The following is a 15,083-nucleotide window of genomic DNA, read 5'->3' on the forward strand; positions in this document are numbered from 1 at the left end:
ACAAGGTTTAATTCGCATTGAATTATTGCATTGTCCTCGATGTTTTAAGATCTAACTCTGATTCATAGGAGAAGCATGTAGTATAAAGCACCAGACCCATACATAGTTTCAGAAATAGGGAGTGGCTTCGCCCCCTGAACTGAATTTGGAAATATGAGTCAAAAATGTAGATTAAAAGTGATACTTGAAACTGAGTCTGGGCGAGTACGTGACACACACCTACTACACCGTTTCAGAAAGTTTGAAGCTCAAAATCAGTGGCTGGTCTGTGAGGAAATTATTTTGTATTTTTCTGTGTAGGGCTTCAGGAAAATCTCACGAGGACGCCAGACCCCAGGGGCCTTTCAACCCTGAAGAACCATCGTTGGTCTTGACCTTATGGGCATAAATCCTCCTTGTTTGATTTATATGACATGCAAAGACCTAAACTGGCTTCGTGATTAAGCTATAGCTTGCGATATGAGAGGAATTCATTACCCACAGTAGGAGCCAGTGGTTTTACTAATGTCTGGGAACAGCACACTAATTGGGAAAATCCCATAGGATTTATACAACAAAGAGCAATGTGTCCCAACTCTTTATGACCACACATGTTGCCAGCCAAGCACATTTTCTCTGTTTCCATCAGATGTGCCAATTTTGTGCTGGATCCAAAGAAACAGTGTATTTCCACAGGTGAGACATTGAAGAAAAATGTCTTATATTGCACTGAAATGTTTACATTATCACACGGCTTCATTGGGTTTTCATTATAATTCCATTAAACTAATGAAACTTGCGCTATAAGGCCGTTTGTTTGATGAGCAGTGTCCCATTTCGCTGTCTCTGTGTGAGCAAAAGCCCAGATTTCCTTATCAAGCAAAGTGACATACGGCTTCTCAAACTCCATACATGGTGCTGGGCCATGTGTCATCAGAAATAAACAGAGCAGGCAGACGAACAAGCGGTGGCCGTTTCAAAGGAACGGATGAGAGAGACAGCCATGGCGGTTTGTTTTGGAAAAAGTGGAGAGGTTTCCATGGAGCCACTATTTGATCCCATGATAATTAGCTTAGCTCATTTATTGCACAACATCCTCTCCATTGGCTGCGAGGTGGCCTCATCAACAGGAACGTGCCTCTGTTTATGCAGTCGTCACAATGCCTGACTTTAGCTTAAAGCGGCTCACGATCAAAACAGGAAACACAGTGGAGGGTTGTTTGTTGTTGGACATCCACACTTGTTTTCACACAAATACTTTTTTTTATGGTTATTGCTATAGCTGAATGGCAGGGATGCCACATCTGCGTGACAAAACTGAAGAGTTTTGATGTTAGTCAATCCGTTTTGGAAATGGTATACAGAAGCCATGTTGAGAGTATTTTAATGTTTAATATTACAGCCTGGTATTGTAACTTAGGGGTGAGGAATAATTAAAATGATCATGATTTTAACGGTAAAATACCGTAAAAATGCTACAGTGAAAAACTGTTAATTGGTTAACAGAAAATTTCTGTATATACGGTGAGTACTTCAATAGATCGATAAATTGACATTATGTCAGATAATGAAATATGTTGTTTTTACTGTAAATTTAACTTAAGTCTGTAAAACCTAAAATGTTGCGATCGTATTTTTTACGGTAACTTTTGGTAAACCACAGCTGCCAGTTTTTTACCGTAAATGTAACAGAATATTTATACAGTGAGAATAATAGGACACCAGCAAACACAGTTTGATAAACTATCTTCTGGCGATACACAGAAGACAAAAAGGGATGTATCTGACTCCACACTCCCACTTAACTTAGAATGTGTAATGCTTCCATCTGGAAGAAGGTTTAAGGTCCCAAAATATCTTAGAAATGTGTATAAATATTCCTTTATACCAGTGGCAATTAGAATATTAAATGAAGGGTAAGCAACTTTTATATTGATATATTGTGCATGTGTATAATTGTGCTTTTATGAACAATAAAGTCAAATCAAATCAACCAATCAAACCAGCCCTTGGCAATCTTAAGTGACCCAAAGGCCAATTCATTTTATCTTTGAATGATGCTAAGAAACTAATTCATGCATTTATCTTTTCTCATTTTGATTATCGTAATGCTTTGAATACTGACTTGCCTAATGGTTGTATAGCTAACTGATACAAAATACAACAGCCAGAGTACTATTGAAATTAAAATGGAGAGAGCATATTACACCAGTTTTAATGCCAGTTTGGTTGCCAGTTCACCAAAGGATGTTAAAACTGTCTTTTGTGTAGTTTTGCCTAATAAGAGGCTGTCTTAAAGGGATAGTGAAACATTTAAAATCCTTCATCATTTACTCCACAGATGTCACTATTCACAATCATTGTAGGAAAAAAAAAAAGAGCAGCTTGGACATTCTATTAAATTTCTCCTTATCTGTTCCATGTAAGAAAGAAAGTCTAATGTATTTGGATTGATAAAATGGTTAGTAAATTTGAGGACACGGTTTCGGTATCCCCCAAATCCTATAAACCCCACCGGTGTTTAGATAGGAGTTACAGTAAGAGAGGATTACAGCTAAAACTAGTTTAAACCCATAGAATATAACCACATACATCAATATCCAGTCTATTCCACAAAAGAAAAGCTTATACATTTCATGGATTTGTGTGATGCAAGGCAATGGTATGCTCAAATGTATGGGTTTCATTGAACTTTCGTTATTTCGTAATTAAGCTGTTTCCATAGGCAGCAGCTCTAATCTATTATTTGCATCAGAGAGTGGCTGGGGTTGAAAAGGTCTTGTGTAAGTGTGGCAGAGAGGGGCAAAAAGGGTCTGTTTGAAGGGCCTGGGAGGTGAGAGGGGGGGTGGATTTTGCAAATCGGCACTGCTTGCTTTTGTGCCTTTTGTTTACAGCAGGTTGTTGTGAGAAGCCGTTTGAACAGCATTGGTAGAACAGTTGTGCAACTGGCCCATTTGCCCAGAGCAAATAGCAGCCTTCTGAGAAGGGGGGCGAGGCCTCATACAGAGCCTCCGCTTTTTTTCCACTAGTGTCATCGCTTTTAATCTCCTTGACTCCTGCTCAATTCGTTTCGAATTCTTATTGTGCAATGTGTTGATAAAGGTTTCAAAAGAAAAGTAGCACACAAAACCATTACAGACGAAGCCAATGTTTGCCGATGACTCACCCATTATGAGCTAATTATGCATAATCACGTTCCCATTTATGGAATGTCTCTTCATGAATAATCTCAGACGTGGAATGAGAATTTCTAAAGGTCAGCACCCACAATCTGTTGTTTGAATTAATGGGTTTATGAGTGGACAACAAGCCATGTTGAGTAACTGTATGGCTTGTAAAGACCTGCAGAGTTAATTTACACATTCCAAAATCTCTAGAACACCTTTAAGGGCTGCAGATAAGAAACACTGTGGGTCAGACAAAATAGTCTAGGGGAAAGGAATTGCAATGCAAGATAATTATCTGTAAATAATCATAATACAAGGAAGCATATTCTTTTTACAATTTAAAATACAAAAACATATTATTCTACATTTACAGTGGTGTTTCATATTCTGAAACCAATTTTTTTATATAACGCCTAAAGTTTAAGTTCAGTAATATTTTTATCCAGAAAGGATGCATTAAATTGAAAAATGTTACAGTAAAGACATTTATAATGTTACAAAAGATTTTTTGTATGATGAGTCAGAGTTTTCAGTAAAAAAAAAGAAGCACAACTATTTTCAACATGAATAATAATGAGAAATGTTGCTTGAGCAGTAAATCAGCATATTAGAATGATTTGTGAAGGATCATGTGACACTGAAGACTGGAGTAATGATGCAGAAAATTCAGCTTTGTCATCACAGGAATAAATTACATTTAAAAAATATATCACAATACAAAACAGTTATTTTAAATTGTAGTAATATTTTACAATATTACTGTTTTTACTGTATTTTTTGTTGGGGACCCCAAACACAAAATATACATACAAATTATAATGAATAAATTGTATAATGTTTATATTAATATTTTATTTTTATGTTTGCAGTTAGTGTAGTTAGTGCAGGCTCCTATGTTTAGGTTCAGTAATCTCACTTTAATAGCACTGAAAAGGTTATTAGTAAGTTATTAAAATGCATTCTTTGCAAAAATGTCACTGATAAGAGTAAAATTAAATACATAATACAAAATAATCCAAGATAGAAACATTTTCACTGGTGGTCTGGTCTCAGACTTTTGGGCCCTGGTATTAAGATGTGTTTTGGTCGATCACAAGTAGACGAGGGAGACACATTCCCGTTTACACCTGGTGTTTTAATCCGACTCTTTTGTCCACTTTCAAACACTTCTGTCCTTATTTCTTCGAGGGGAGGGACTATGGGCGGGTAAATATATGGGCTTTTTCAGATTTTTCGATCAAATGGAGGAAATAAGCTCATGCAATTTACATATGAACACGACCGGAGATGACGGAAAAACATACGGAGAGCATCTTTCATTTCTGCTCTGCAGCCGCAAGACCTTGTCGAATGCACGAAGTGAAATCAAGGATGGTGAGAGAACATTGTGCTTAGTATGTTTTTCATCTTCAAACCAAACTTGGGTCTTCGGCCGACAAAGTTGAACTCCTGTCAGGCTAGCGTGCTTCCTATAATGTTTATGCATTAGGTCAGTAGGCAGAGAGTAGTCGTCTTTTGTGGCTGTTCGAACGCATTCGAAAGCAATCCGGTCGATTGCGTTTCCGACTACCTGTGGAACTGGTCGAAAGTTGACAAGCTCAAAATGTTTTAGACCCTGTTTACACCTGTATTTAGCGTCATCCACTTGTGATCCGATCGACCGAAGCGCATCTTAATACCAGGTGTAAACAAGGCCTTAGACCTCACTCCATATAAGCCAGATATGGGATGTAATGATGGAAGAAGCCCACAGAAAGCTCTGTGGGGCTGGATTATCATCTTTTCTGAGCACAGCCAAAAGACAGAACAGGAACAGCTGGCGTAAGAAGTAGAAGCAAACCTGACCTTTCCATAGAGCGGGTCTCTTCTTTATTAAGAACAAACACTGGGCAACAGAGCAAAGAAAGGAAATGGTACGTTTGTGTCAATATGTCTGAGGGCAAACACACTCCTATAAACAAGTGCCCCTTTCTGTTATCAAAGGCAGAGGGATGTCATTGTCGTTGGCCAATGATAAAGAGAATTTTGACTACTGGGAATCCTGTGTTTACTGATCGTCCAGCAGTGTTATTTAGAAGCGGCCATCTGATTGAGCAGCTTTCCATAAAGATCCAGTGGGATTCTGAATTAAAACCGCATGGTCCTTGGGTCATCATGGAAGTGAATACGGTTTTTGTACTGAGACAAAAATATTTCTTCTATTGAAAAATGTTTTGAAGGCCTATTGAGACAAAGCAGTCCATGTAGGATGGAATTCCTCTCATTAATTTGTACTTTTGAGTCACGCTGCATCCTTCCTTTGTCTGACTACTGACAGAACCCAGTAAAACTTCCCATAAACAGAGCTGCCTTTGAAAAATGGCAAATTTGAAATGTAAAAATGTTCTTTTCAGCTGGCACTGTGATTAATGCAGCAGACCACACACTCGGTGGGTGAACGAGCAGAGGAATTTTTCCTTTTAATGAGCATCTCAGGTTGTAACAAGCAGGTTCATTCATATTCATGTGTAACTGTCTATGCAACCAGCCTAATGCTATTTCACATCAGAGGCATTTCTTCAAAGCTAACATGGGTGTTGTCAACAGACCGTAAATCTCTAACTTTAATGATTTAAAATGAAAGGCCTCCTTAACATTAATAATTATGTCTTCATATTCCGGTGGGCCCGTGTGGTTGATTGATTGTGGAGATGCAGCAACTGTTGCGTGATCATAAACATTCATGATGAGATAATATACCACAGCGATTGCATAGCAACCATTTTTCTTTCCGGTGTTATTACTGCTAGCATATGAATAAATGTAATGCAGGCTAAAACTTGTTCAATTCAGAAAGTACCGGAAAAAACAGTAACTTCAGGCAAAACAGCTGGTGCAGCCTCTTTATATAACCTTCAGCTAATTGTTGAGAACAATTATAATTCATTGTTATAAAAGATTCAAAAATGTATAATCCAATTAGCTATAGGCTTAAAACATCTAATGCAATTACATGATCACTGATGCAGCTGCGCTAACTTGATGTTGGTCATCTGTAATGGACGTACGCCAGTAAGAGCCGTGCGTAAACCTCACTCCCCTGGCCTCAAGAGGCACGCTAGCAACTGATGTTAGCGGCTGCGGTCTTTAGCGTGCTTGTTAAACATGCCTGCCTCCCATGCCAGTTCGAATCCCACCCGGAGCGGGTTGAGTAGGAACGGTTACATTTGGTGCCGTGACCCGGGTGGGCGTGAAGTTTAGAGGGGTGAGTGTAATGGACGTAGGCCAGTAAGAGCTGTGCGTGTAAACCTCACACCCCTGGCCTCAAGAGGAGCGCTAGCGACTGACATTAAAGGCTGTGGTCTTTAGTATCCTTGTTAGCACGCCTGCCTCCCATGCCGGAGACCCCAGTTCAAATCCCGCTAGGAGCAGGTCAAGTAGGAACGGTTACACATTTTTGCATTCTGAAAAGCATTTATAGCCACAAATGGCACATTAGCATAAAATCTCTTCTTACACTCTTAAAAATAGAGGTTCCAAAGAGAGGTTTTTGCAGCAATGGCATAGAACCATTTTTGTTTACCCAAAGAACCTTTCAGTGAACAGTTCTTAAAAGTAGGCTACCTTTTTTTTTTTCTTAGTGTGAAGAGCATTTTAATTATCCAAAGAACCTTTTTTTCAAAACAAAGAACCTTTAGTGAAATGTACAGGTTCCATAGATGTTAACGGTTGTTCCTGGAACCACTAATGCCATTAAAGAAACTTTATTTTTAAGAATGTTGACAATCCGTTCTTGCAAAGTAAGTTGACGATTCAAATAATGTAAACACACAATTATTTGTAAAAAAAATTGTTCCTGTTTGCTGTTTGCTGTTTGCTCAACTAATTCAACACAATTCTTTTATCAGAACTTTTGTCAGATTTCATTGCATGGCTCTGTTTACATTTGCACAATAAAAGTTTGCCCAAACCATTTGCGTTGGGACTACATTAGTAATTATCCTAGCCTTAGCTGAAACTGGGAGGGGATTTCCAGTTCCCAGAATGTTTTGCATGGAACTGAATTAGGAGAGTAAATGTGGAAATTAAGTGTTATTTTGTGTTTTTGAAGAAGAAGAAAAGGTTGACACTGGATAGTGTTTGATGTTCTATTGTGTTGGGATTTAGACAAGTTTCTGTTATGTTGTGGTGAAGAGTGGAGCTTGTGCTACTTTGAGGACAGGCATTTGTTCATGAAAACCTACACTGTATGTTGCTTTAATCAATGAGCAATTACTGAACAAATGTCTAATCTTTCTTGTGCTTCATGTGCCAACACCATACACACATATGGTTTCTTATTTTTTTGTTACACTACATTTTGAATGATAATAATTTGTGCTATTGTTATACTTACTACCTGAAAGAGATTCATTTGGGTTTCTTAGGCATGTCTTATTTTAAAGTATATCACTCAAATTTTATTTCACTGCGTAATTTAATGAAAAAATAAAAAATTCTGATGTGTGAACCACTGTCCACTGTCCAACTGAATTACATTCAGCCAAATAATTTTTTGGCCATACATTTGAACAAAAACATATCCCACAAACAGGAAATTTCTAATAACAGATAGACGGTAACTGGGTGTGCTTGGCATCAGACCTGAAGAACACAAGAGAACTGTGAGGTTACACAGTGTAATGGAGGATCCCTGCTTTGTGTCCGTCTGCCTTTGTGCTGAGTGTTTGTTTGGGCAGGACAGGATGTATAAGGACATCTGGAGGAAATCAATCCAGTGTTTTCTACCCATCTCCAGGACTTTTGAGTGTGTTATGCATGGATGGTCATGGAGAGGACACCACTCACTGTGATGCTCAAGACCTACATATGTCCAATATAGGTAATATCAGTCTTGGGTACGATTGTACATGACCCAGATGTCAAATAGATAATGTTTAGCAATGACATTCAGTCGAATGTTGAGTCAATGATTCAATGACACATTCAAAAAGGTGGTCACTTGCTTTGTTCCTGAATTAATCAGCCACTTTGAACAAATCGGTTGAATAATTCAATGACTCACTCGTTAAAGCAACACTAAAGAACTTTTTCCAAAATCATTTCAATTTCAGTGGTTCATCAAGTCGTAACAGGGTGAAATGCACTTCTGCGTTCGCTTTCCGGCCCTATATCTGCTATAACCGCACTATGCAAGTTTGCCAGATCGGGTAGCGTTTCTGTAGTTCGAATGAGACATAAGAAACTACAAATTTGACTTGCTTTACGGCAAGCGTTACAATAGTCATTATTTAGTTTTTCTTCGTTTCTGATATTGCAATACATCATACTTTCATAAAATCATGCAACATACTCTACCTTGTCTGTGGACATCGTTCATTCCAAAGCCGGACAGTAGGCTGCGGTAGGCTAAATTATTTACCACAGCGGTAAAGGATAATTCCGCTTCCAACCTGAGGGGGACCGAAGAGGAAAAGTTATTTAGTGTTGCTTTAAAGGGATAGTTCACTCAAAAATGAAAATTGTGTCATCACTTACTCAACCTCGTGATGTTCTAAACCTGTATGGGTTTCTCTGTTCTGTTGAAAACAAAAGAAGATTTTTTGAAGAATGTCTGTAACCAAACAGTTGATGGACCCCATTGACTTCCATAGTGGGGAAAAAAAATACTATGGAAGTCAATGGGGTCCATCAACTGTTTGGTTACCGGCATTCTTCAAAATATCTATTTTGTGTTCAACAGAACAGAGAAACCCATACAGGTTTAGAACAACACGAGGTTGAGTAAGTGATGACACAATTTTCATTTTTGAGTGAACTATCCCTTTAAGACAGTCACTTCAGTTTCCTATGTAAAGTATCATTTAATTATTTTATTTTTTTCATATTTCTCTATTCATTATATTTTATATTGTATGTTTCTATGGGCAGCATGGTGGCTCGATGCTTAGTGCTGTTGCCTCACAGCAAGAAGGTCTCCTCATATCAGCACAGCCCTACGACCCTAGAAAGTCATATAAGGATCAAAGGATCAATTTCTATATGTTATAATTAATATATGAATCTCATAACCTTATTTATGCGACTATAATCGCAGTGTAAGTGCATTTATGCCACCTCTGACCATAGAGCACCACTTAGGATGTGGTGTAATGGGAGATTTGCATCATGGATGCGCAGCCAACGAATCTTCAGCAACTGCGTGATGCTATCATGTCAATATGGATTCAAATATATATTTTAACATATTTCAAAATATACCAAAAAAATCAATGCAAAAAAATATATTTAGTAAAATATATTTAAAAATTTGTTTAAGTAAATATATTTTCTATCAAAATATTTTTTGGCCATTTTTTTTATATTTGAGAAAATTTATTTTGAAAATATGAATATGTTTTTAAAAAGTATTTAAAATATATATTCTACCCTCCATATCAAACCAAGAAAACACATTTACATATTTCACGTTTAAAAAAACTTGTCTGTAATACATGAACATAACACATTAGAATAAAAATGAACATACTTTATAGTGTTTAAAAAAATGCCTGCCACAAGTCAGAAATTCTTCAGGAATTGTTTGAGGAACAAGACAAAAAGTTCAAGGTGTTGCCAGGGGGTTTTAATCTTGTGGCTGATCAGTGTATTTTAGAATATAATTTAAAATTGTTGATACAATATATAGTTTTGATCTATTCCATCTACATTTGCATATAGCCTAAATGCAGGCTACTGATCTGAATATATTTTCAATTTCAAAAATATCTTCACTATGTACCACATATATTTAGCATATATTTTAAATATATTTTGGCCAGATTATTTTTATTTATTTATTTATTTTGCAGTATGGGAAGCTATACAAAAAGTAGCTGTCCACACTGAATAAAACATCTGAACTATGAAGCTCTTGATTAGCGTCACTATTTGTAGTTTTCTTGTGAAATCAATAGTGAAAGTCAAATAACAGAGTTCAGGTAGAACATACAACTATTAAAACTTTACATGTTGAATATGATCCAAAAGGTTGCTGTTACTCAGACAGACCAAGACACAAGCATGGTGGTCTATCACGTTAACTCACTTTCTTCCATCACGAGTGTTGCAGGAGCTGGCATGTTGCATTGCCTTCTTCTCTCACCAAGCAAGTGTCAAAGAAGCAGCAGGGGAATGTCTCTCCTCCTCGGCCAGCTCCGGCTGTTTCCATTTACCTTCCAAACTGATGAAAATATTTACTCCTGAAAACCAAGAGGATAATTTTCCTTCTCTGACTGTATTCCAAAGGCATCTGGACTGTGTTAAGAGCTTTTGTGTGAGGTGGGAACAGACTGAGTGTGAAGACAAAACCTGAGGAATGTCTACACAGTTAACTCCTGAACCCAGAATGACCCATCATGACACTGAGACATCGCTGTTTGCTTACTGTGGTTATAATAATATGAACACTGAGTTGAGATGTTCATAAATGGCACAGAGTTGCCTTGAACTCGCAAAATGAATTGCCTTGGCATATTGAGTCATCAAGAACGCCATAGAAATATGGAGTTTATATTAAGTTCAGTAACTTGCTAAACTATGCATGGGTTGGCGCACAGACACTCGTGACGAGTTTTTCTCTGTTCCCATCTATCAAGTACAGTGTGTTCAAAAACAAGCAGGCCTCATCCCATCTCCAGACTGCGCGTACTGTATGCCAATTCTTTGGACTGCACAGCAGCTGATATTCAATCTAGTTTGTTTTGTTCCTCTCAGTACGGAGAGATGGAGTCTCATTATCCATATATAGGGCTATGCTCGCCTTTGTCCCGGCTTGTTCAATTCCCATGAAGATATAATTCACAGCCTCATTTCATATCATTTCCCTCATTGTGGGAAATTTGGCACTCTGTAGCGAGCGTGTTGCAGTCAGAGAGGCAATTTACATAATGAGTTTGTTTTTGGTGTCAGCAAGAGCCGTCGGAAAGCTTTCGTCATCCTGTTTATAGTAAAGCAAATCTCATCATCAGCTTTCAGGGACGACAGACAAAGCAAATACGGCTAGTTTTGGTCTTTACTCCTCATATGGCATGTACAGCCTTGTGTCCCGAGCGTATCACGACTCAGCCGAGCTCGAGAGCTCTCGATTTGGCGAGTGAGAGTTCTGACAGGTCCAGGGAACAACAGCGGGTACATCAACATGCCAACAACTCGAGGTGGTGGGCACGACAGATCACGCTGCAGTCTATTATTATAACTCATGAGCATTAATAATGCATGTTTCCTTCTCTTAATTACCTCCGCCTCCATGCTAACATAACACCTCAGCACTCACTTAATACACACTACCTCAACGACAAGTATGAACCAGTCACTGACCCTGAACAGAGCTCTCACGAGTCCACGTTTATGGAAGCAGCGGTTGTGTAACCCCTGCACACCTCTGAACAAAGCTGACCGGGGCACTTCTTTTCTACTCGAGTTGAGCAAGTTCTGCTGGGCTAAATGCACTTTAGAACTGATGTTAACAAGTTTTCACTAAAATTGCACTGCAGGGAATCTCTTGACGCTGATCCAGCATTAGAAATGAATGTTTAAGGGGCAATATTTGCCCCCTGGAAAAAAAAAACATTCCAGTGATTTTTACCTATATAAGGGCATATCGCTAACAAAGAATGTTGTATATTTGTGTTAAATGCTTTAATTGAATTAATTGAGTTTAGACTAAATTGGAAAAGTTCCAATTTCTAAAAAATGTCCAAGTTCTAAATTGGAAAAGTTATGGTTAAGTGTGGGGTTATAAGTTTTTTTTTTTTTTTTTATGTTTTTGAAGGAAGTCTATAATGCTCTCCAAAAAACAGTCATATAAAATATTATCACAATTTAAAATAACTGTTTTCTATCTGAATATAGGCCTATTTTAAAGCAGCCATTACTCCAGTCTTCAGTGTCACATGATCCTTCAGAAATCATTCTAAAATTCTGATTTGCTGTTCAAAAACTCGTATTATCAATTTTGAAAACAGTTGTGTTGCTTAATATTTTTCTGCACACCGCAATACTTTTTTTTTTCAGGATTATTTGATGTTTAGAAAGTTCAAAAGAACAGCATTTATTTGAAAAAGAACTCTTTCATAAAATTATAAATATATTTACTGTCACTTGACAGCAGTTTAATGCATCATTTACATATCTATAATTTGCTCAAATCCATTTTAAATCATTTCTTATGTTAGATGAATTCACTATGGGGTTTTTTTGGCCCCATGATTTTAAATATGTATGTGTGTGTGTTTATCACTTTCATGAGACTGAGAAATTAATATGTGAAAAGGTAATGCAGAGGTATAATGTGACTAAAAACAGTTTACTCACACTACTCCAAACGTACTACAACATTTTCCTCCTGGTCTTCCCTGGCATCCCGCCATAATGCCTATGAAATTATTATTTTATCCTTTCATGGTATTATTGGTGTAAATCTCATCCGTTGCAGTACAATGCTGAAGGCCATTGAAATCATGTTAATGTGCTGCAATTAAATTCTTTTTGAAATGCTAAGCTCCCTCTCCTTTGATAATTTCAGAACTATTGACTCACTGTTGACGATTGGAAGGTTTAGAAGGATTCACGCTGACGGACTCGAGACGAGTGTAAACTGTAGGCATGTACTTGAGTGGCATTAACGCGACTTTAAAGGGATAGTTCACTTTGAAATTAATTTTTGGTATGTTTTAGCTTACCTCAAGGGCATCCAAGATGTAGGTGTCTTTTTTCCGCAGTAGTTTCAATTTTGATATTTTTAGGTCAAACCGTTCTTGTCTGTCAGTCATATAATGCAGGTCTATGGTCACCACCTCAAAGAGCATGCACAGAGTCCAAATTAAAACAATTCCCCGTCGTCCAAATTAAACAATTCCCCATCGTAAGTACACATTGATGGCCTAAGACACTAAACGAGCGGTTTGTGTGAGAAAACGAACAGTATTTATATCGTTTTTACCTCTTGAACACAGCCGCGTCCAAATGTTCTGATCTGACGTGTGCGTAGACTGGTGCATAGATATATACACACTAGATGTCGCCTTATACGGCAGTTCATTGGACCGAATGTCTTTAAGGCGACATCTAGTGTATATATCTATGCACCAGTCTGCGTACACGTCAGATCAGATCACTTAGACGTGGCTGTGTACAAGAGGTAAAAACGATATAAATACTGTTCGTTTTCTCACACAAACCGCTCGTTTCGTGTCTTAGGCCATCAATGTGTACTTACGATGGGGAATTGTTTAATTTGGACGACGGGGAATTGTTTTAATTTGGACTCTGTGCATGCTCTTTGAGACAGTGACCATAGACCTGCATTATATGACTGACAGACAAGAACGGTTTGACCTAAAAATATCTAAATTGAAACTACTGCGGAAAAAAAGACACCTACATCTTGGATGCCCTTGAGGTAAGCTAAAACATACCAAAAATTAATTTCAAAGTGAACTATCCCTTTAAGAGGTTCCCCACTCTATGGAATTAAACCCAGTTACTCCATGCTTTTTAAACCTGCAAAGAACTATTAGTAGAACTCAACATGATATTACGGCAGACCTCGTAAACGCCAATCTCGCCATTTAACCTCTCGCTTAGGCATCATATGAGAATCTCAACACAGCTCCACATTCCAAACCTCATTCTTAAGGTCATGGTTGTAAGAGATGCCCTGCCTCTCAGAATGATTGTACTTTTATTTTCTTGACTGAAGTTGAAGCCTGGCGCCTGTGTGGTGTGGGGAACTGCCCTTGGCCACCACATACACTTTATTTCCTCAGGCTTACAGGATGAGTTCTTACTCATCACAGTTGATTGTTGATGATAACACTAACCACAACAAACACTGGAGTTTTCTTTTGTGTAATTGGATCCTGAAGAACACGGTGTAGAAAAACATCTCCAGCATGGGAAAATTTCAGTAGAAATACAGAAGCTGCGTGGAAACTTAATAATGGTTCGACTTGCCCCGTTTGAAATTTGATGCTGGTTCAACCGTGGAATGTTTACAAGAGCGTTTTAGTGGTGTTGAATGTGAGCCAACGTGACTGAACGTATTATGTCTTGTAAACCATGAGGATTTCAAAATCTTGCCACTTAAGATTTTATGAGCCTAGCTGTAGATGCAACTCTTCAAAAGTCCCTGCACACAGCTGTGACCAAACCAAAGCCGCTGAAGAGGAAAGACTCGTGATTGAATTACCGTGGTGCTGTTTGTTTCACAATCTGCTCACGGAAGCCATTGACCTTCCTGACCTTCTGACCCCCAGCTGTGGGAAAACACACTATCACAGCTCCTAAGATAACTGGCAGCCGTTTCAATCATTCCATCTTTTTTTATTTTTTTTTATAATAAATACTCATAAACATAGTTTTTCAATAGCATTATTAATTCACCCTTGATTGCTCTGAAATTATATTTACAGGAATGCAAAACGACACATGACATTTCGGATTTCTATGGAAGTTTAGATCCGCAATACAAAATAAAAGGTCATTGTGACTTTATATCTTACAATTTCAATTTTATTTCTCACAATCGCTACTTCGTGTCTCATAAGTGTGACCTTAAAGGGATAGTTATCCAAAAGGAAAAATATTATTTCATCCTTTCACTCACCCTCATGTTGTTCCAAATCTGTATGACTTGTTTTGAGAAACGTCTGTGTTATTTTTATGTTATTTTATTTTTGGATGGAAGTCAATGGTAACCAAAACTGTTTCGTCACCAACCTTTTCAAAATATTTTCTTTTGTGTTCCACAGTAGTAAACTTTTACAGGTTTGGAATGACATGAAGGTACATGATGACAAAATTATTATTTTTTGGGTGGACTACCCTTTAACAGACTTTTAAAAAGTGTACTTACAGAAATAATATACTTTAAAAGAATATACTTCAGTACAAACTGAATATAATGTTTTCGGACAC

The sequence above is a fragment of the Leuciscus leuciscus genome (genome assembly GCF_965113295.1).
Source record: "Leuciscus leuciscus genome assembly, chromosome: 12".
Classification (NCBI taxonomy): Eukaryota; Metazoa; Chordata; class Actinopteri; order Cypriniformes; family Leuciscidae; genus Leuciscus; species Leuciscus leuciscus.